This window comes from Sciurus carolinensis, unplaced genomic scaffold, assembly GCF_902686445.1.
Source record: "Sciurus carolinensis unplaced genomic scaffold, mSciCar1.2, whole genome shotgun sequence".
In the NCBI taxonomy this organism is placed as follows: domain Eukaryota; kingdom Metazoa; phylum Chordata; class Mammalia; order Rodentia; family Sciuridae; genus Sciurus; species Sciurus carolinensis.
In genome coordinates this window covers 774,080-799,012 of record NW_025920180.1, presented here as the reverse complement: position 1 = coordinate 799,012, position 24,933 = coordinate 774,080, and the positions used below count along the sequence as shown (strand labels likewise).

At 38.8% G+C, this 24,933-nt stretch overlaps 1 non-coding gene across 1 annotated transcript; it reads right to left on the bottom strand.

The window, feature by feature from the left end:
* Window positions 1–24,012: 24,012 nt before the first annotated feature.
* LOC124974815 (U6 spliceosomal RNA) lies at window positions 24,013–24,117 on the bottom strand. Its single transcript, XR_007106818.1, has one exon. It is a non-coding gene; the product is annotated as a U6 spliceosomal RNA (small nuclear RNA).
* Window positions 24,118–24,933: the final 816 nt, after the last annotated feature.

Here is a 24,933-nt window from a genome sequence, read left to right as displayed (position 1 = left end):
TCTACTCATTATATCTTTTCAATAAAAGTTGTTACATTTTTATCTAGTTTTATTTATCTATTATATTTTTGTTCCCTTTTCTTCATATTATTATATCCCAGAAATCTTTGCCAAGTCCAACATAATTAAGCATTCCTCCTATGCTTTTGTAAGGGTCTTATAGAGTTAGCACTTAAGCTTTGGTGTTTGATCAACTTGGAGTTATTGTCTGTGAATTTTATAAGTAATGACCCAACTTCATTGTTTGCTTTCAGCTATTCAGGTTTCTCAGCATTATTTGTTCAAGAAATGCCCTTTCCCTTTGAAAGGCCTGATATCCATGACCAAAATCATTTGATTATTTCTGTGAGTGTTTTCATCTGGGTTGTCCATTGCATTACTCAGTTTTTAAGCTACTACCACACTCATTTGTTTGATCTATCTTTTGAATAAGTTTTGAAATCCAGAAAAGTAAAATGTCCAAATGTGCCATGTGTCTTCAAAATTATTTTGGCATCATTTAGAAATCTACATGTATGCCAGAATGGATTATTCTACTTTGGGGAAATAATTCAGTGGGCTTTTGATAGGGATTGTAGATAACTTTGGATATTGTTGATGTCTTAGCAATAGTAATTCTTCCAATGATGAACACATCATTTATTTCTATTTATTTGAGTTTTCTTTAAATTTCCATCCCTTGGATGAAATTAAATACATGCATTTTCCAGGAAAAATTTCTGCCAGGAAGTCAATACAAAATTTTCTAGAACAGTGGTGGGGGTGTAGCTCAGTGGTAAAAAACTTATCTCACATGTGTGGGGTTCTGGGCTTGATCCTCATCCTTGCAAGTCTAACAATTCCAGTATAAATTTTATGTATGGACCTCTGTTTTAAATATGTATTTAGTTGTAGATAGACACAATACCTTTATTTTGTTTATTTTTATCTGGTGCTGATATTGGAACCCAGTGCCTCACATGTGCTAGGCAAGAACCCTACCACTGAGACAGAACCCCAGCCCATGTGTGCACCTGTTGAGCCTGGAGAAATCACATTGCTTTCTGGTAGGAGGGAGGAAAATCTGGACTCAAAGAAGACTCGTATTTCAGGGATAGTTTGGATACTTATCCTTTAATAATTACCTTAAAATGGAGTGGATCTGGATCTATTTTAATTACAGTTCTGCTTAAACAAAAATTCTATGTATTGCAGTAGAAATATTCATAGTGCATTTCTGCTAATATTTAATAACTGGACTTGGCTCACCTGATAAGGAAAACATTTCAAATATATAGCTGTGTTGAAGGATTACAAAAGTCCTAAAATTCAATTAGTTTTCTCTGAATAGAGATCGCCAACAGACTAATATTCTGGTAATATTTTAAACTCTCTGCATTGGTGATAGAGGTGATCAGATAGTAAAACTCTATGAAGACTACAACTTACATAAATGAGAATCTGTACAATTTTGAAAATTAGAACAAATCCATATGATAGTTCTTTGCAGGAAGGTTCCCCCTGTTTGTCACATCTGCCTCGTTCTCCTTCATGCACTGTATCTCCAGTACATACATGATCAGAATGTGTTCAGCTTATCGGTGAGAAGAGCCTAGAAGTCTGGCTCATGGGATTCTCAACACTGTATACTTAAACTTTAAATGGAAGATCAAAAAGGTGCATTGAATTCTTTATAGATTCTGGAAATTAGCGCTCTATCTGAGGTATGGTTGGCAAAGATATTCTCCCACTCTGTAGGCTCTCTCTTCACATTGCTGAGAGTTTCCTTTGCTGAGAGAAAGCTTTTTAGTTTGAATCTATCCCAGTTGTTGATTCTTGCTTTTATTTCTTGTGCTATGGGAGTCCTGTTAAGGAAGTCTGATCCTAAGCCAACAAGTTGAAGATTTGGACCTACTTTTTCTTCTATAAGATGCAGGGTCTCTGGTCTGATTCTGAGGTCCTTGATCCATTTTGAGTTGAGTTTTGTGTAGGGTGAGAGATAGGGGTTTAATTTCATTCTATTGCATATGGTTTTCCAGTTTTTCCAGCACCATTTGTTGAAGAGGCTATCTTTTCTCCATTGCATATTTTTGGAACCTTTGTCTAGTATGAGAAAATTGTATTTATTTGGGTTTGTGTCCATGTCCTCTATTCTGTACCATTGATCTACCTGTCTATTTTGGTACCAATACCATGCCATTTTTGTTACTATTGCTTTGTAGTAGAGTTGAAGATCTGGTATTGGGATACCCCCTGCTTCGCTCTTGCTACTGAGGATTGCTTTAGCTATTCTAGGTTTTTTACAAATAATCCAATCAACAAATGGGCTAAAGAAATGAACAGACACTTCACAGAAGAAGATGTACAAGTAATCAACAGATATATGAAAAAATGTTCAACATCCCTAGTAATAAGGGAAATGCTAATCAAAACTACCCTAAGATTTCATCTCACCCCAATTAGAATGGTGATTATCAAGAATACAAGCAACAATAGGTGTTGGCGAGGATGTGGTGAAAAAGGAACACTCATACATTGCTGGTGGGGTTGCAAATTAGTGCAGCCACTCTGGAAAGCAGTGTGGAGATTCCTCAGAAAGCTTGGAATGGAAACACCATTTGACCCAGCTATCCCACTCCTTGGCCTATACCCAAAGGACTTAAAATCAGCATACTACAGAGATACAGCCACATCAATGTTCATTGCTGCTCAATTCACCATAGCCAGATTGTGGAACCAACCTAGATGCCCTTCAGTTGATGAATGGATAAAGAAACTGTGGCATATATATACAATGGAATATTACTCCGCAATGAAGAATGATAAAATTATGGCATTTGTAGGCAAATGGATGAAATTGGAGAATATCATGCTAAGTGAGATAAGCCAATCTCAAAAAACTAAAGGACAAATGATCTTGCTGATAAGCGGATGAGGACATATAATGGGGGGTGGGAGGGGTTAGCATTAGGTTTAGGGTTAGGTTTAGGGTTAGGGATAAGGAGTGTGGTAAGAATGAAGGAAAGAAGGACTGTATAGAGGGAAAAGAGGGGTGGGAGGGGTGGGGGGGAAGGGAAAGAAAATAAACATCATTGCCCTATGTAAAAAAAAAAAAAAGTTCATTGAAGCCATTTGACATCAGAGTTTGCAATTCTTAGCATTTTCTGTGAATATATTAACAAAATTACAAGTGTTCAAAAAAAAGGCAAAATAAAGATAACACAAAGCTTATATAAATATGCATTATCTAAGATATTGACTCTCTTTGCTTTGGAGAATTTTCTTTCCAATTCAACCCCCATGATTTTAATTTAACAAAAATTATATGGTTCTCATTATATTCCTGTCCTGTAATCAAGATGATGTGTCCAAAGAAAAAAAAATAAATCACCCTTACAGTAAGATATCACCATGTAAAACTACCTGTCCTAGCAGGGAAAGATTTTCTACAAGGTAATTTTTAAAGTACAAGTGAAAATTTTGTACTTTGCGTCAAATATAATCCAGTCATATGCCTTTGAGAAGATCCCATGGAAACTTGAATAGTAGAGGGGGGGAATGGGACATTGGGAAAGTCCATCAATTATCCATATGGCAACAGTACAGCTGAGACTGATGAAATTAAATACTAATTATAATAAATATATTTTTACTTTTCTCCTGTGTACTCCCTGATTCCTTACCCCACTACATGGGAAAATACAACAAGCTGAATGGCATTATTCATATAAGAAACCTTTGGAATTGGGTTCTTGGCCAACACCATCCTTTTTATGTACCATCTCATCAAGTTCCTCTTTGACAACACAATCAAGAACACTGATGTGATCATTGGTCTCTTAGCCCTAATCCACCTGCTGGTGCTGCTCATCGTGGGGTTCATAGCTACAGACAGTTTTACATCTCTGGAGGTCTTTGGGATGACATTACATGTAAATCAATTATTTACTTGTACAGGTTTCTGAGGGGCTTCTCCACGTCTGCCACTTGTCTGCTAAGTGTCCTTCAGGCCATCACACTCAGTCCTAAAGGCTCTTATTTGGCAAAGTTCAAATCTAAATTCCCACAGGACAGTCTGAGGTGACTTCTTTTCCTGTGGGTGTTCTACATGTCATTCAGCACTCACTTCTCCATCTCTGCTGTTGCCAACTTCACAGTGTCCTTACAGGGTCTTGTATTTGTCAGTGATTCCTGCACTATTTTACCCATGAGTTATATCCTCAGGCACTCATTTTCCATACTGGGTGTATTTTGGGATATCTTTCTTATAGGGTTCATGGTGCTCTCGAGTGGGTACATGTTGACCCTCTTGTGCAGGCATAGGAGGCAGTGCCAGCATCTTCACAGCACCAGCCTGTCTCCACAAACATCCCCAGAACAGAGGGCTACCAGGACTATACTGCTGCTCATGAGTTTCTTTGTTCTCCTGTACTCTGTGGACTGCATCATATTCTCCTTAAGGGTTATGTGGAACAATGTCCCTGTTTGTTGATCTATCCATATGATGATGTCCAATGGCAAAGCCACAATCAGTCCTTTGGTTTTCATCTGTACTGAAAAACAAAGTGTTGACTTTTTGAAATGCTTGTGGGGGAAGATAGTAAAAGTTTAGTCACTGCAAGATGGATAGCTTCTCTGAATGAGCCCCTGAACAGCTTTGCAACAATCAATCATGGAGTGGTGTGTAAGCTCACCATACTGGATGAATAGATGAAGTGGGTATTTTAAGCGGTTACTTTGAATCTTGTGAATGACAAATACATCCCTGGTTATTATCCAAATGGTTCCATGATAAACTAACAAGTTTATATCTCTTTTTGATGGGTGAAAGAGCACCCTGAGAGGTAAATATCACTTACATTATCTGTATTATTCCATATATTTAAAGATATGTGATAGACTGGAGGAGATTTCATAGGTCAATAGTCTCGCTAATCTTTATTATGCCTAATATAATGTAAATGTCATACATTGTCATCTCATCTGTCAAGTGTCCTCTTATGAATATAAAAAAGTTTGGATAAAGTGGCACAAATTTTTATTTGAACACCATTGCTCATGGTACCATTATATATATATTAGGCAATGATGCAAACAGTCTGATATCCACAGGCATATGAATGTATAAACATGTTATCTGGATATACCATGCAGTACCACTCAGCCAGAAACAGGAAGGACACTGTGATCCATAGGTAACCACAAATGAATCCAGGTATATGTCAAGTGAACTGTCACTCAAAAACTGAACACTGGGTAAATCTACATATAGAGAGTGGAACTTTGGGTAGTATAATTTGTGAGGACAGAATATAGAATGGCATTTTCCAGCAGCTAAAGAAAGAGTACAATTGGGAATTCTTATTTAATTGGTACAGAGATAGATTAGGAAGAAGAAAAGTGGGGAGACAGTGCAGAAAATGCGTGCACCCAAATCTAAATGTGCTTAATGCCACTGATCTATACTCTTAAGCATGGTTAAATGGTAAATGTTATCTTTTCTGTATTTGATCAAAATAAAATGTTTCAATGACTTTATAGGCAATGGTGATAAAATTATTTTATCAAATTACAAATGAAAGTGAAAAGATTCTCAAAGTGCCAAAATATAATTTTGCATTCATTTGAAAATATTTATGTAAAACTGTGCCAAATATGCCATGCAGGGTGACTGTAATCAAAGTGGCTGGGGAAGTTGAGACAGCGGATCATTATTCAACATTAGTCTCAGCAACTTAGTGAGGATCTAAGAAACACAGTGAAAGTCTGTCTCTAAATGAAGTTTTGGAAAATGACGGGAATGTAGTATAGTGTTTAAGTGTCCCCTGATAGCCTTAAAAGAAGTTATCAAATTACCTCCACTTCAGTTCCCTGTCAAGTTCTGCTCAGGACACAAAGGCATAGGGACCCCTCACAATAGCAAAAAGATAAAGGGAGGCCCACAGCAACCCCATTAATGCCACAGACACTTGAAGTCTTTGCTGCAGGAGGATCCCAGGTCCTGAGCAGTTTAGGGAGCTGCTAGGGAATCTGCAACACTGCATTAAGACAGAACAGAAGCCCAGCCATTGGAGTCCTCCCTTCACCCACAACGAGGCTCCCAGCAGAGCAAGGGCACCAGGGAGGGAATTGCAAGGTCCTGCAGATTGAGAGCGGGTACAGTGTGATACATGCACATACATGTATTTCACCATCAATGCCCCCATTGTGTATGATTACCACACACCAATAAAAACAGGGATTCATCACCACCAAATGACTTCCAGAAGAAAGGTCTAAAACTCCTAGGTCATGAATTAAAGTAATAATACTAATCACCATAAAAATTTGAAATTAGGTCTCTGATCCATTAGGGGTTGTCTTTTATATTTTATTTATGTTTTTTCAGGGGAAGATAGAGATCAGTGTCAAGTATCAATCTTCTTTATATGGTCATCCAGTTAACAAAGCACCTGTCACTGACAATACTGTTCTTTCATTGATATATTTCTTGAAGTCTTTTTGTGAATCCATTGACTATAAACTATTGATGCATGGATTATTTCTGGTATCTCTACTGTGATATTCAAAATCTTATATAAAAATATATAAACTGATATACATAATATATGTAAGTATATGTTTGTAAATATATACATTATATACATACAGAATGGTATTGGCATAAAAACATATACATGTATGTATTCATTTAAATATACATATATTTACATATATATGTATGTTTGTGTGTATACATATACATATATAATATATATTTTTTATGCCAATACCGTGTTTTTGATTATCTAAATGCAGACCTGAAAATATGAAGCTAAGAGAAGAAAACAGAAAGAACCTTTCAGGAGATTGGTATAGTGAGGTCAGTTATATTTAAGATACACCCACAAGCATGACAAACAAAAACAAAAATAGTCAAAGGGGAAGAAATCAAACTCCAAAGAAACACAGCAAAGGAAACAATGAACAGAATGACGTGACAACCTGCAGAATGGCAGATGATTTTTGGTACCACAGATTTGGTAAAAGATAAATATCCTGAAAGATAATGACCACATAAACAACAACAAAGTCATTCAGTCTACCCCTTAAAGCTGTTTCCTTTATCCTAGTTCACTTTCAATGCCTTCCTGGGATACCTGTGCTGCCTCCCATCATTTTTTGTTTGGGCAAGTCCTACCCTGGGACACTGTCCAGGGCCTGGAAGCCCAACATCAAGGTACCTATAGGTTTGATGCTGTCGCTGCCTACAACTAGGGTCACAAGTCACTTCTATCTACAGATAAAAGTCAGGATCTGGAAGATCATTTTCAAGGTCTCTACTGGCTTGGTTACACCTGAGAGTCATGATCTCTCATCTCTCCTGCTAACAGTCAACTTCTATTTATTCCTCTTTCACTCTACCTATGATGTAATACCTCTGTAGTCTCACCTCCTACCTCATAAACATCACATCCTACACTGCCCCCATATTCTCTTTGTCTACCATTAGAAACTGTAGACGCTATTACAAACCTATTTGTATTGTAGATAATAATTGAATGCATCATGTGAAAAGCACTAGTAAAAATCAATCAAATCAATACATGGTTCTTTGATAAGGAAACAAATTTGAAATCATCCATGTAGAATGACTAAGAGAACAAAGGGGAAGACAAAATCAGAAATTAAAGGGGAAACATTACAACTGATACCACGAGAACTATAGGAACCATAAAAGGGTGCTGTGAACAATTACACACCAACTGAACCACAACCATATAAAACCCGATATATCCCTAGACAAATATAGATGCTAAACATTGAAGAATAAAAAAATAAAACTTTAATGCGAAAATAATAAATGAGAAGATTGAACTAGTCACACAAAACAGCCACACCAGTAAAAAAAAATTAGCCCAGGACCACATGACTCTGTGACAGAAGGCTATTAAATTTTTAAAGAATTAACATGAAACCACCTAAATATCCTCCAAACCATGGAGAAAGAAACATCTCCACACTCATTGTATAAGGACAACACAAGTGTACACCACATCAGGACACAGAATGAGGAAAGAAAACTACAGGAAAATCCACCTGATGAACATAGATGGAAAATGCTTGAGAAAAATGAGAGAAGATTGAAGGCTTCATACATCACTAATGCCTGGGATTTATCCATGGAGACAGGATGGTTTAGTGTGTGCAGATCAATTATACTGACACCCAAAACCAAGTTAGTGAAGAACTGAAGTTACACAACCAGCTCAACAGGAGCAAAGAAAGCATTTGACAAACAGACAAACCCTTTTATAATAAACACTGTCAACAAAGAAGATAGAGAAGGAGTTTACCTAAACACAAGAAAGGCCATAAATTGAAAACCCACAGTCATTAACCCAGGGCCTTGTGTTTGTAAGACAAGCACTCTACCGACTGAGCTATCTCCCCAGCCCATCAGCATACTTAATGGTGAAAGATTGAAATGATTTTTATATGATCAGGCACGAGGAAACAAAGTCCACTCTTACAATTTTTAGTGTGCACATCCCTGAAAGTTCTTGCTAGAGTAAAATATCTAGAAAAAAATAAGGCATACAAATTGGAAGAAGTAAAATTGTCTTTGCAGTAATATGATCATATACATACAAACACTAAAGACTCCACAAAAATATTCTTTTAGGATTATTATGTGAATTCAGAATACAAAAGCAATATTTCTAAAATTTTGTTTTATTGCTTTACAATTGCCAGAAAATATATGAAAAGAAAATTTAGAAAACAATTCCTGCAGCAATACCATAATAAAGAACAAAATATTGAAGAATAAACTTGACCATGGAAGGGAAACACATGTACCCTGGACATTATAATGATGAACAAACTTAAAGCAAATAGGACTAAGAGGAAAGAACCATCACATTCACAGATGTGAAGAATAAATATTAAATATCCAAAGTTATGTGCAGAGTAGATGCAAGTCCTTTCCAAAAACCAGTAATTTATTTTACAGGAATAAGAAATCTATGGGGGATTCCTCAAAATTGAAGAACATTTGGCAGAGTAGATGAAGGGGACAGAGGGAGATTGAGAAGGGATGGGATAATGAAGGAATGGTGGTGATTTAGTCAGCTTTTTTCTGCTGTGAGTGAAAGATCTAACAAGAACAAATTTAAAGGAGGAAAAGTTTATTTGAGGGCTCATGGTTTCAAAGATCTTAGTCCATAGACGGCCAGCTCCACTCCTTATGGTTGGAGGTGAAGCAGAACATCATGGCAGAAGAGGGTGGCAGAGGGAAGCAGCTTGCTTCATGAGGCAGCAGAGAGAGACTCCACCTGCCAGATACAAATATGTATCCCAAAGCCATGTCCAATTCCCACCTCCATTAGCCACAAACTACCACTTCAGTTACCACTCAGTTAATCCCTATCAGGGGATTAAATCGCTCATTGAGTTAAGATTATTATAATCCAAGTATTTCTCCTCTGAACCTTCTTGCATTGTCTCACACATGAGCTTTTGGGGGACACCTCATATATAAACAATAAAAAGTGGAATGAATTTGACCTAACTTTCCTATGTAAATGTATAAATATACCACAATGAATCTCACCAATGTGTATATTCACAAGACACTATTAAAAAAAGAAAAAAAACAAGTAGCAGAAAGATATGTAGAACACAGCAAAAAGAACATGGGGAGGAAGGAGAGGAGTGAAGGGACTGAATCAGAGCAAATTATATTCTATGCTTTTATAATTATGCCAAAATTAATACCAGTGTTATGTTAAAACTAAAGAGAACCAATAAAAATTGGAAAGAAATGTGAGAAATAGAGCTTTTAGGGGAAGTAAAAAAAAAATAAAAGACTTAAAATTCCATGAACATCATCTCAAAACAGATTTTGGAATATTTTATTTTGATAATGTTTTATCTCTATTTTTACTGGGACAGAAGTCATCATTATGAAAAGAATTGGATTAATTATCCCAAGTCAAATGTATGAAGAACTGCATAATAACAAAAAAGAATAGCCAGTATTTCTAGAGCTCATGATGTGCCAGAAACATTTCCATGCTTGGTATGTGTTGCTTAATCATTATTTCTCACACACTATCTCTAGCATCAAACCTATTTCTTACATAAGATGATGGGATCTCAGTGTTGCAGGTATGCAAGGTCTCACATATTAAGTGGCAGATCAGATATGTAAATTCAAGTAGTCTCAATTAATTCTCCACATTTATCACTATTTCCTGTGTTAACATGTTAAGAATATTTAGTCTGGCAATAAATCAATTACAATAAAGATAGCACTGAAAAAGTATAACCAATTCCACGTATAATCCGCTGAGGTGATTTTCCTGCACTTTTTCACCTGCCCAAACCCATCTCAATGACCATTCTCTAGGAGTCACAATATTCCACGTTAAGTCCTATGCTTTTCTAAAACCTATCTCTAGTTACTAGCTGGCAAATATGGCAACAAATCAGAGACTTCTGTGGTCACACCTGAGGAAAATGCAGCTTTGCAGAATGAGCTCATCCACATCTCAGAGAGCACCAATGCTAATACCCTCACTGTCATTTCATATCATCCTCCTTGGTCATTGAAGGGAATCTATACCTACTGTCTGTTCTCCTTCAACTCACATTCTGCCATAACTCATCCAATAGTGTCCCCCACAACCTGGGGACACTTTTCCAATGAGACTCTCAGGGAACTCTGCAGTGTCAAACCTAATGGACCCCTCTTGCCCTCTTTTCAAATGGTCTGGAGCACATGGAGACCCCACTTTTATTATTTGTACTCTCTCCCCTCAGAAATCCATGTCTTTACATTTAGCTTGTTTTCCATCTCCCAAACTCCCTTATATCTGATAGTCCCCCACTTAGTCCATCTCTTGCTCATTTTCTGAGTGGTCTTCAGAACTTGGCAATTCACATTTTTTGGAAGTCATATACTCTCAAAAATCCAGAGTGATACATTTATCTAGTTTTCTATCCACCTATCTGGAGGCCGTTCCTCTTTCTCCTTCATAGATTTCTCTTCTGCTCCATTTTTACCTATAGGTGTGAACCAGGGTTCAGAGACTCCACATACATCACCATCTGCATGCTCGTACTAACTGACCACACTTGGTCACGTGGTCCTACGTACCATGGGTTCTAATCTCACCTGTAAACCTGTCCACATGAATATCTAACAGGCATTGAAGACTTATCAATGATAAACATAAGCCTTCTCCAAAAGCATCATTTTCAGTCCCATGTCTCCTATCTGATCTGAACAGTAGAGCAATCACTAACACTCTCAATTTTAAAAGCCAGAAATTCAAGAACCATCATGGAAAAAACATCAGCAAGCCTAGTTTAATCTCCAGTGAAATCATATATATTACAGATCCAAATAATTCTACTCTACTATTACATAGTCAGGACAGCATTTTATACAACATATTTTTGGGGGGGGGGTACTGGGAATTGAAACCAGGGCTAAACACTGAGTCATATCATCAGCCCTTTTTAAATTTTTAATTTAGAGACAGGGTCTTGCTAAGTAACTAAGGGCCTACTTATGTTTCTGAGCTAGCTTTGAACTCACTGTTCTCTGGCCTCAGCCTCCTACCCCACTGGGATGACAGGGTTGTGCCACCATGCCGGGCACAATATATATTCTTTTGAAACACATGTACACATTGTCAACTTCTGCTAGGTGCTCACAAAACTTTACGTAAGACTACACTTCCAAGTATCACTCATCTTATTTAAGGACCATGTGACTTAGATCTGGGTTTTGGATATAGAAAAGTATATTTGTCCTTCAGCTGAGGAGCTCACTTGGGGGGACAAATGTCCTACTAAAGCTTCCTTTCAAGCAGGGAATGAAGATTTGACAGCAATTGACTTTTGGGTCCAGAACCTGAGACACCTCCCAGGGCAGCTGTGCCCAGCCCAATATCAAACTCATCAGACTGCACAGCTGAAGAGAAAGAAACTTTTTTTATGTTAAGCAACTGAGATTTGGGTGCTTTTCTTCCCTGCAGCCAGCATGTACTCTAACAGTAAACCACCATAAACCACATGCAGAGACTGAGCCACTGAAAAGACAGACCCCCCTCTGAAGGTCCTTGGACTGGTGGGGTGGACACAGTAAACTTCAGTACAGTCTGTAGTGAATTGTTTTAAACATAGTTAAGAAATAAGTCTTTCAGGCACAGGCAAATCAATTAAAAGACAATGCCTGCCTTTAAGGACCATGTGACTTAAATCTGGGTTTTGGATATAGAAAAGTATATTTGTCCTTCAGCTGAGGAGCTCACTTGGGGGGACAAATGTCCCCTCCTCTTCCTGATGAAGTGCAGTCAGTACCTCAGTCAACAGACACTTACCAGCTCCTGTCAGTCATGCGTACCAGGCACACAGAGACCAATGACTTGTGTTCTCTGGGCTTCAGCAGCTCCATGGTCTCACCATTTCTTCACAGCCTGACCACTCTTCACAAGTAATTCTGCCACAGTCACAGGCTCACGTGCTGCAGATGGACTTATCCGGGGTCCAAGTTGGTCTCATTTTCTCTGTGTGTGTCCAAATCTAGCAAAAGAGACAAAATACAACAGGCTATTGCATCATGGGTAAAATGGCAAAGTGGACATAGCTGGGAGCAGAGGGGGGCTCAGGCAAGGAAGGTTGGCTCAAGATGGATCTGAAAGGCTGAGCAGGAATCACCTAGAGCACCCACAGTAAGGTATGGCACCAGCAAGCCAGAGGCACACCCACCTGCAGGGGGACAGAGGGCTGAAATGATATTTTGCTCTCAAAGCGCTGATGCCTTTAGTTTGGTAGAGACCCAGGGTGTGTGCAGGGGTGGACAGGTTCCACTATGAGTTTGACCTTGACCAATACAACTGACACAGCCCAGTGCTCAACATGCCCTGGGATGCCTGAGCAAGAATAAAGTGAGCTGAAACACAATCAAGGTCAACTCACAAACTGTAAACTCAAATGCACGTTTGGGTCAATGAGGAGGGAGGTGGACCTTTTCCACAGCACCCCAATATGTTGTGTGCTCTAACAGGAGCCTTGTCTTTCCTGGCCCAGGAGCAAGTCTTTAAATGTATTTTACACAACATCTGGCTGACCTCTCCCAACACCATGAAGCAGAGATCATCAGCACCATTTTACAAATGAAGAAACTGAGGTGGAGACATGGAAAAGAACAAAGCCTGGAGGAGAGACCCCTAAAATGAACTCTCAGGTCTCAGAGATTTCCTCTGGGCCTGGGTTTGTGGAAGAACCCAACAAAACTCGGAGGCATTTGCCCCATGACAATCTTAAATTCATCTGAATAAACAGAGGCTCCATATATACAAGTGATGTGCAATACATCACATGGCCACACATTTATATTTTAAAAGCAGAGGTAAGCCAGGTGTGTTGGTGAATGCCTATAATTCCACCAGCTCAGGGGTCTGAGGCAGGGGGATTGTGAATTCAAACCCAGTCTCACCAACTTAGAGAGACCATCTTTCAAATTAAAATATAAAAAAGTTTGGATATGTAGTTCTGTAGGTAAGCATTGCTAGGTTCAATCGCTGTTACAAAAAGAAAACAAAAAATGTGAGGTTAAAAAAAACCATTATTTTAATCATTTCAATATTGTCCTCACCCTAAAAGGTTGTCTTTGCAGAAAACTCATCTATGAAATTTGGCATGTTCCTTTGCGCCCTGCTAACCAAAACCAGGTGGCATGCACTATTTTCGTTTTGGATGCAGTTGCACTTTATGGTCCCTCCTAAGATAGCGAGGAGTACAAAGGCTCACACAATTGAGCTAAAGGAAAATTTGTTTTGATAAATCAGAGGAGAAGAGTTGATTTTTATGTAGTATTAGCTTTGGTAGAAAAGTAATGGGACTCTTCGGGTGGGGTTTGGGGGAGAATGGGACTCTTTCTTATTGAATTATATTTCTTGGCTTAAGAAAATCAGAGCCCAGCAAAGACAAGGAAATGTCCCAACATTGGCAAAGGTCTAGAAGCATCTCAGTAATGACGGTTGTAGGAAGAGGTCATGGCTGAATTCAGACCCTAATCTCACTTGGAAATCTAATGATGTGTTTTACTCTCCAAGAAGATAATGGACCTAAAACACTCTGCATAGAGAGTGTAATAATACTTCCTTTCATAGTGGGACAATTAATTCAGTACATAAAATCCACTGAGTTATACTAAAAGTAATGGCTGCTCTTTCCAGTAACCAAACGTCAAGCCAGTGAATAGGTAAATCAAAACTGATGGGTTTCAGTTTTTTTAATGTTGTTTTTATTTGATGATGAACTTTCATTTAATTTATTTATTTCTATGTGGTGCTGAGAATCAAACCCAGTACCTCATACATGCTAGGCAAGTGCTCTACCACTGAGCCACAAACCCAGCCTTTCAGTCAGTTTTAAGTACACTTCTAGCGCCACCTACTGTCTGAAAAAGAGCTTAACACTTTTTTAAAAATTTTGTTTTAGTTGTAGGTGGACACAATACCTTTAATTTTATTTTTATGTGGTGCCGAGGATTGAACCCAGGGCCTCACGCATGCTAGGCGAGCTCTGTACCACTGAACCACCACCCCAGACCCAGCTTAGCTCTTCTAACAATGAAAATATATTACATTAAGGACAGGTCATGCCAGGAGGCATGTGTTGACAGGTGTTCATGAAAGTTTGGGGGATTCATGGGGATGAACCTGGAGACGAACGTCAAGCCCAGGCTCTGAAGGAGGCCTTTATCTCACCGGTAGGAATGGGAAGCCAGGTAACATGATGGTGTGTCTTAGAATAATCCAGCAGTGGAAAATTCACCAAGTATCTATCAGATCAGATGCCTACAGGAGTCCGACCCCATTTAGTGCCTGTGACGTTCTGGCGCCATCTAGTGTCTAAGGACTTTTTTGCCAGAATTCTTGGGCCAGACCAATGGCACAGCAGCCCTTTCCAGAAGGGCAGTAGGGATTCCTGCCTGATTTGTTTTATTTGTGTTCTGTTTAAAACGGAGCCTGGTACATGATAATTTTTAACTCAAGAGAAAAAGGAGAATATTTTCCCACATGTACGTCTTCATGAGACACTGTCAAAACCCTGGTCCCCACCCCACCCATTGCTCACCTGTCCTTTAGAGAATCACGAGGCTGGGCTTGGCCTTGAGCCAGCCTGAGAGGCAGGCGTCCCTCCTGTTCCTGCTTTGCAGATGCAGCGAGTCCCCAGGGTCTGGGTCAAGGCCGCCTCCCCTTATATGCTTCTCTCACTGCGCAGGCGCAAGGAAGCCCCTGCCCAAGGGCGAGTGAGGGGCACTGAGAGATCCTGTGCAGGCCTCAGTGAGTGACAGCCAGCCACACGCTTACACTCTGGACTCCAGGCCTCACTGTCCACACAGCAGGCCCCAGGAGAAGTCCCTGTGAACACTTTGGGGCAATGGTCACTCCCAGAACCAAGTTTCTCAGGCAACATCCACACGACCCCTCCCAGAAGCCCGATGGTCTCCAACTTACCTGAATTCACGGAAGTCCACAACAGGCTGGTGAGAGGGAGAGACTAAGGCTGTCCACTGTCCTCAGCCTCCCTCGGCCTAGTTGTGAAGGTGGGAAACTGAGGCCCCGAGGGAGCAGACTCAGAGGTCACATTTTGGGGCCATGGGAACCAAAGGGACCTGCTCCTCGCTGAGTTCACATGACTTCTGACAGGGTTTCTAGACACACGCGCATCTACCAGCTCCCTTCGCCCCCTGAGGACTCACCCACCTCGCCCTCAGCTCCCCAGCGAATCTCCTCATTCCTGCGTGGAGCTCAGGAGAGGAGCCCTGGGAGGGGCGCACCTCCAACGTGTGTCCACCAGCCCTGCCTCGTCAGCCCCGCTGGCTCCGCCCCTCAAACTCTGCCCACTAGACGGGTCCTACTTGCTTCCCTTATGCCCCGCCTCACCTGCTCCTACTGGGGGTTGGGCTCCACTCAGTTTGGAGTTTGGCTCTGCCCACCAGTCCTGCTGGCTCCACCCACCAGTCCCGCTGGCTCCACCACTAAAGCTCCGCCCATTAGACTGGTCTTACTTGCTTCCCTAGGTCCCGCCCCACCCGCTACTCCTAAGGGTTGGGCTCCACTCAGTCTGGAATATTGCTCCGCCCATCAGCTCCGCCCAGTTTTTGACCTCCACTTGCTCCCTGAGGCCCCGCCCCACTTGCTTCTGCTCATCACTTTGGCTCTACCCAGCTCCACTTGCTAAACCTGACAGGCAGACAACAATGCTTTTTACTGACATGTCAGTGACCCTCCCACATCAGAAAAAACTTGAAAAGGAGTCCCTTGCTTAAGGTCACCTAAGTAGAGATGGGAGATGAATTTGGGGTCTCCCTTTCTTTTGCTGCCAGTTTGCATACCCAAAGCAGGGAGGGAAGCCTGCCACTGTGGTCCCCCTGGTTGCTTCCTGGGTTTACTTGAGGTTTCACAGAGGAAACACCAAGGTCTAGATGCCTTGTGGCATACGGGGACTCAGGTATGATCCTGGCCCTGGGATCCTCCCAGCAGCGAGTATGGAGGCCAGATAGAGCAAGGTACTTACCTGAAATTCCAGAGACCCAATTGATCTCACTTCTGTCTCCCATCCGCTCTCTAAGGAGGGCCACTACCATCTCCTGGACACCTGTTAGAAGTACACATGCTCCAGGTAACTCCCCAGATGACCTGCATCTGATTGGGGAGCGAGAAGCCCTGTGGGTGTTAACAAGGCCTTTTCCTGCGGATTCTGATGCCAGAAAAGCAAACCACAAAATACACATGTGCACTTACACACATTCACACAAACACTGGAGTTATTTAGTGTAAAAAGACTATCCAATGGCCTCAACCTCAACTTCCCTGTGAAATCCTCTTTATCTGGTGTTCTATTCATGGGCTCACAAGAGAGCACCAAGATCCTCCAAAATTGGCAGGGATTTTTTTTTTCTCAAATGTGGGGTTCGGGGAAGCTCTTTGAAGGGGAAAATGGCTCATGACTGCCTCCCTAGCACACAGTGGTGCTTTAAATGCTATTTATACCGTTGCTTAACTGTTTGCTATCCTAAAACTGCCTGTATTCTCATATGCTATTCTGAATTCAGCAGGTTGTCCATAAAATATTTGTTTTCAAAATGTTGGATTCATGTTAAGTTGAAAACAATTTAAAATTCTCATTCTTGAGCCTTGAGTGTATATTTCTGGGATCCTGAGGGTCTGTAGACCACTTTTCTGAAGACATAGACTCAGTGTTGGAACACCTAGAACCCTATCTGACCTGCTAATATCAAGACCCGGAGAACAGTGATGGCCTTCCTTCCCTGTCTCTGCTCCTCTGACCTCCTCTGTCAATTCTCCACTGCTCTGGAGACTATTTCCCAGCCATAGTCACCCCCACATGCGAGGGGCTTCTCTTGGAAGAAAGGGGCAGCTCTACCTGAGCAGTTGGTGCATTGTTGGCAACTACTCAGTGGAGATGACATGGGGATTCACACAAAATGTAGTTTTATGGGACCCTAAATAAGAATGGGATCCCTGTCATGTGAAATAAAATGGATGTACCTGTAAGAATTTCTTATGTAAGATATGCCAGACACAGAAAGACAATTACTGCATGTCCTCTCTCCTTTGTAGATGATAATGACGAAAGTCAAAAGTCAATGAATATGAAATTAAAATAAACAGGTTGAGCAGAACTGGGGGGCAAATTAACAGTGATCAGTGAATTCTGCACATACATATGGAAATGTCACATGTATGATGAATATGTATTCACAAAATAATTAAAAAGCACATGAACTTTAATAACTTATTTGTACACTATCACACAAATGAAAATAATAAAATCTGATCCCTCTACAAAAACTAACAACCACAAATATAAACAATATTTCTCTGTAGGAAGAAAGGAACAAAGTATATTTAATATACTTAGTATATACTAAAATATACAAAGGATACAATGCCAGAAATTAGGAGGACAAGTGTAAGTTGTAGCAGTTATCAATAATATCTGGAATTTAAGTGAATTCATCAACAAAAATGCATAGACTGTATAGTTTGATATTTCACATGAGACCTAAATACATTAAATATATAGATCATCCCAAATTAATTGATATATATATATATATATATAAAATAACTCTAAAATTGATGTTAGTGCTAATATTAGAGAATAAAATTTTATAAACTAAAATGATGAATTGCATTTCAAAAATAAGAGCTTATGTCATCAAAACCATGAAGAATTTTTAGATCTGTGGCTAAAGGCACTCAAGATTGGTAGGAATATGATATGATTGTAGAGTCGAAGTAACTCAAATGAAAGCAAAAACAATTTTTGGAAGTAAACTCTACATTGGACAATGCTTATTCAGATGTCTGTACATAAGGAAAAGAAATAAATTCATAAATGCTCCATAAGTAAACTGTAGTAAACTGTGCTAGAAAATGCATAGACTGTAACTATGTGTAATAGACTGATGTCTGCATATACATACATTGCTAATTCCAGTTATGATTTTTGTGTAAGCATTTTTAATTTTCTTGTTTTTAAAAATAATTTGATGATAGCATACATACAGAAAAGTAAAAGAAAAAAAAAAAACTGTACAGGTCTATGACTGTGTCCGACATGTGGTCATCAAGCCAGTGCTGGCAACAGTACTCGAAGTGCACATCCTCCAGGCCCTAGTAAACCATCTAATTGTAGAACTTACCCTTCCCTGGTGCACATAGAGTCTGCTGAAGACCAAGGCCTCATCTGAGATTTCACAGTGTACATGGTGTGTTGCAGCCCTGGAGCCCATCCCATCCTGTACTATGGTGTGCACCTGGCTCACCCAGAGTAAGGGGAAGTCCTTAAGCAGCTTATGGGACAGCAAGTACCAGGCACCACCTTGAAAACTGAAATGTCTGCCACTCTCAAAGGTCATGGCTGCCTTCCCTGGGTCCTTATTTTTAACAACACAGGCACCTGATATGAGTAAACATGCATCTCCCAGGAGGTTGAGGAGAATCCCTCCTCAGAGACAGACATGATGTTTTCCTGCAGTGACTTTAGAATGGGAAAGGGAAACTGCAATTCATGAGGCCAATTGGACCCCAAATCAAGAGTGGGTGCACAATAGAGGGAAAGGACCCAAGTGAACAAGGGACCAGGTACCTCCAGGTAACTTAATGCACAGAGCAAGGTAGGAAAATCTATTCTTCAGAAAGAAGTACTGCCTTGATGGTCAGGAAATCCCAGAGGTTATGTGAGTGTGACCAAGACATGAATGCAAGAAATCTCCACAAAGGGGGGTTCAGCTTCTAAACAAAACTCTAGTCTAGAAAAAGAGGATGCCAGCCGGCGATAAGACATCCCAATTCCCCCAGATAGCCCTCTGGGTCTATCAAATATTGAAAAGTTACTATAGGACAAAAGGGAAAAAGAAACCAAAGAGAATAACATAATGTTTTATTTGGACTCATTTAACACTCATGGAGTTTGGGGTGTACAAGAAGTCTCCAGGAAAAATTCTTGGCCTACCGATAGGGAAGAAAAATGGAAAGCACAGACTCTTCCCATGTCTGACTCATACGATCAAAATCTGTGATAGGCTGTACTTTAATTTCTCATGGGTTAAATATGATAGTGTATTTGCCTTCTACCTGTAGAAATTGAAAGTCTGATGAAAAGATGTAAAAACCTTGTTTCTGTTTGTATGTATATCTGTGCACCTCTGTGTATTTTGTGTAGTGTCTCCATGTGTAGATGTGTCTATATCTTTCATGCTACAAAATTACTATTTAGATAAATAAGCACTCATATTTTTTTAAATAAAATGGAATTATTTCTAATGCCTTTCAGTTCACATGACTTCACTTGGTTAACTAGAAATGAGTAAAATATCTTTAAGATTACTAACCCGCAGGTTTCTAGGTAGACAGTCAATAAAGAGAACATTGATATCTATAAAACATTTAAAGCACAATATTCTTTGATTTTAAAGTTTTTCCTTTGGCAGCAAAAACTGACTTAAAATGTTACCAAGATGTGTCTGGTACCTTGGTTGTCATGGGTAACCTAAGTTAAAAGTGTGTAAACAAGTTTTAACCTAAAGGGATTAATGTTCATAAAGGTGTTTTCATTCGTTGTTGATAAATATGAAACAGTTTAAGACTGCTTTGTTTCTGGGCTTTCACTGAAAGCAAGGTTACTAAGAGTTCAACTTCTAACAGGGATTATCCTCAGGGAAAAGAGTACACAATTTCCAACTGTATTTTAGTACTTTGAAACAAAATATTTCACCTTATTATGAAGAAATGATTAGTTTAAATTCAGAAATTTTATGAGGATTTTTTCAGAATGCAAATTTTAGAAAGGATCTGACACTAGAAAAGACATATAAGAAAGCTAAAGGCATAGAAATACATTTTAGTATGGACAATTAATTAGAAGGGATTTTAAACTCATGTTTTTATGCTAAAGTCCAAGATAAAACTGAGGACAAAGCTAAGGATTTAATGAAGTTGTACAATGTGTTAGTAAGTTGAAAAAATTTGTAGAAAGTAAATCTCAAAAATTTGGTGTAAAGATTCTTTATTCCACACAAAGTGATTCAACTAAAATTGTCTTTAGGAAAAAGGGCTCCTTAAAAAATTGGTCTGCTTATTATCAAGATTATTTCTTGCATTTGTTGGGTTTTCTTAGGGAAACTAAGTCTTAAAATCTTATAGTATGTTGCTCTTTTAAAGTCTTTTAAATAATTGATTTCTAACTTGTTTTAAACAACTGTTATGTATCTGAGATATTAATTATCTCATAAGTTTTAAAGTAAAATTTAAACACAGTTTTAAACTTTATAATGCTTACTTAATAATGACACCTCTGTAACTATGACTCTTGTCATTACTGGTTCTCTGCATATAAGATGAATTCATGTTCTTCAAGTAAATAGCCTTTTAAAAATATAAAGCTTAAGACAACATCATATGAAGCAGGTGTTCTCCAAATGAAAGTTTTTTTAGCAACAGTCCCATTTAGATTTATAAAGAATTAATCAATGAAATTGGTATTTAATATTTTGAAAATGGAAAAGGTAATCTATTATCATCAAGATATATATATATATATATATTTAATTTGTTGTCATCTTTGTTTACACACATGGAAATTTAAATGATTTCTGGAAAGTAACAAGGAGAATCTGATTTGTTAGAATTTTTGTTTGATTCATGTTTCAGATGTAATGTTGTATTGTTAACTGATAATCAGATAGAATCAGGAAATAAAATGTGAGACTTTTGAAAAATGATTGTTAAGACAAAGGCAAAGATCAAATACAGAAATAAACCAATTTACCTAAAATTTGTCAAGATCCCCACCTCACCTGAGGTAAATCTCTACCTCTCATATCACACCAAGTTAGGAAGTGTCCAAAATAGGACAGAATAAGCACAATTATTGTTCTGTTCAAAAGGTACATTTTTTCTTGTAAAGAATTCTGTGAACTAAAGTAAGAAAACAGTGATATATTATATGACCAAATAAAGAATTTGGATAAAACCTATGTTTTTTGGTTTATAGCTACTATGTATGCATGGTTTTGTTCTTTTAAATTTCATTTTGTATTTTCCTTGTAAAACTTTGGAAGTTTTCCTGCTGTTGTTTTGCAGAAACACTGTTTCTAATAGAAAAACCTGAGTTGAGAGAGTAAGCCATCACCTACAAGACAGAATATAACATCAAATTCCTCCACCAATAATGACCCCAATCAAAGTGAAGGGGTCACTATAAAATTATATACAATGAAGTTAAAAGTAGTACTGCTACTTCAAGTTTGGTGAAACTGACCTGTTAGATGTTTAAAATGAAAACATGGAGACCAAAGTTAAGGAAGTAAAATGGTCAATATTTTGAAACTTTCTCTGTAAGGTCAACCAGGCTCCAAGGAAGAGTGGAAGCTCTCTAGGGCCCTACAACTCTGGTGAGTCCCCTGATTACCCCATCTCAGAGATCAAAAGGACCCCAGAACACAGTAATCCAATCAGAGCACATTCTGCAGAATGGAGGGTAACTGAACAGGGAAACATTTCTGGTACATCCAATAGAAGCCACATTTATTCAGTAAGATCTGACAAATGGCACAACTGATAGAGGAAAAGCTGAAGGAGTCAAGTTACTTCTCACAAGTTCCCAAGAGTGATCTATGAAAAATCTCAGCTGACTCTACCAGTAGAAAGGAAAAAGTTCAAGTTTGACTGAATTAGTCTTAGACATCTGACAGGAGACTCTAACCCAAACATGAACATACATTGACATTTAAGGATAAGACAGTCATTCTTTCGTTGTTATTGAGACATATATTTGTGTCAGTCCTTCCAAAGTAAGGGAAACTGGTATGTTGTGAAGAAAAGAATTTTATACTGGAGTGCCTAATAAATATTACAAAATTTTTGTTAGAGTCTGATCTCAGTACATTTGAGAACTTCAAGATTTTTTGACCTCCATCATTAACAAACTTGACCTCTGTATTTTTTTTATTTTTACTTTTTTGCTGGTATGGTTATTATAAATTTCTGCTCAGAACCCTCATCTGGAGTTCCCAATTCATCACTTCCAGCCTGGCATCTTGGATTTAGTTCAGATCTGCAAAGAAGACAATCTTCAACTGAAGTGGAAAACACCATCCCAAGTGCTGCTAATCACCAGGATAGCTATCCAAATTGCTAAAAAGGAAAAAAAAATGACCCAATAATCTTGGGCTATTTTCACTTCAAAATATTTATGTCTACAATGCTCCAGCATTAAAAAAAAAGTACAAGAAGAAAACTGCAAATAAGTTCAAACATATCAAAAGTAAATGGGAGGACTTGTATAAAATAGATTGGTAGTCCATTTTCAGAATACAGTATTTAGGTTTAATTGGGATATAACATCCAATCCTGGGCATTTAGAACTTGCCCACCTGTATCCAGCCATGGACATTCGAAAGGCAGTTCTTCCATTTTCCCTCCCCAATTTCAAAATTAGTCAATCATGTAAATTGGAAGTCCAAGCTCCTCCTATCACAGCAATGACAGTGCTATGCTGGGATAAGAACAGGTGGACTCTCTGCCCCAAACTGAACAAATATGACATGCAAATTTGAAAGGATTTGTTCTGTAGCAAACCATTCTACCAAAGCAAAATTTGTCCTGCCCAACAACTTTTGGCCACAAGGTTGATGCCTTGTGGTACCCCAGTATTCCTAAAACCATGTGGAAGATACAATGACTGTTTATCTTTAGTTGTCCCATCTCAAAGTAAAAAACAATATTTGAATATTTTCTAGTGTACAGTATTATTAACTTACAACAATGAGGCAAAAAATGCCTCCCATGCCTAACATTGTTTCTCAGATGGCAGTGGACATTTCAACTGACAGGAGAAACAATAGCATCTTGGGTCTTGTGGACCAGTGACCTTGGGAGTCCCCCACAGTATCCCCAGAAATGCAACTGGAATCTTCACATACTACTCCACAAGGAAGGTTATGGCTTGGGCTGTCCTCTAGGGGTTAAACAATTCTGCCACTGAAAAGTTTTTACATTGACCTTATGGAGTTCAATCCAGCAGTCTAACTACTGTAGATAGGCCATAAGTCAAAACAGCCACCTGCCATCCAGCTGTATTTCTGAGCTGGAAGGATGTAGGACTGTGGTTGGCATTTCAGTCCCTGGTTGTCTATAGCATTTGTTGTGACTCCTGTATGCCAGTTCAAAATGATCATTTTTCTAGCAGCAGTACAGATCATTGGCTATGTTCTGGAAGCCCAGGACCTACAGACTGAATTTCAGTATTCAAATCCTGAATTTCTCCATATATTTCCTATGGAATTCACTTACTTTTCATTTATCTGAGTCTTGCATTCCTCCACTCTTAAGTGGGGATAGTAATACTACTATTGCCACAGCATTACTATGGTAATAAAGAGTTAATATATACATATAATCTGCATAAATGGATAGTAGTTGTTACTCTTATATTTTCATTGTGGCATGATTTGTAAATTTGCATGCCACCCTTGTGCAGGGGCCATGCCAATCTTCTCTCCACCCTGCCAATATCAGGATACATGCTACCAAAGAGAACAGTGCTGTCAATTCTCATCCACATCATAACCTAAAAACAGATACTGTCTGCATTATACAACTGAGGATGAAAGAGTTAGCCCACGAGTTCAAGGCCAGTACACCAATAGGAGAACTGGGACATGGGTTAGATCATCTGTTTCCAATAAATATGAGTTCTGTCTTACACTCTGATGACTGATTTGCTACTGCTATCTTTCCTACCCTCATTATGGGTTTATCATTCACATTAAAATAAAATCATATTGTCAAAAATTAAAATAAAAAGTGCAATTGAAAATAAAAACATGGAGAATAAAAGGTTCAATTATGATTAGAAAAGCTCCTGGAGTTAACATGGAGGAAATTTTATTATCCTGTTTTCTTCTCTAATAAAATAAATGAACCATAACACTAATTATTTAAGGCACATAAACAGTTGTACTTAAACAAGATCTTTCCCTTGCTATGAAAACTGAATAATTATTTCAAAATGCTTTCTTCCAGCTGAGGGTGAAAACATTTTGTAAACTTTTGGACAGTGGAAGATACCTGCTTTAGTCATGACTATAAAAAACAGCCCATTTGTGATTCAGCATCTTGGTTTTGGGGAGTGGGAAATAGGGATTAAGCCCAGAGGTACTTAAACACTGACCACATCCCAGTCATGTGTATACTTTATTTTCAGACAGGGTCTTGCTAAGTTGCTTACAGTCTCAGTTGCTGAGGCTGCCCTTGAATTTGTGATCCTCCCACCTCAACCTCATGAGTCACTGAAATGACAAGGTGTGTACAACTGTATCTGGTTTGATTTAGCATCTTCACAAAGAACAAATAT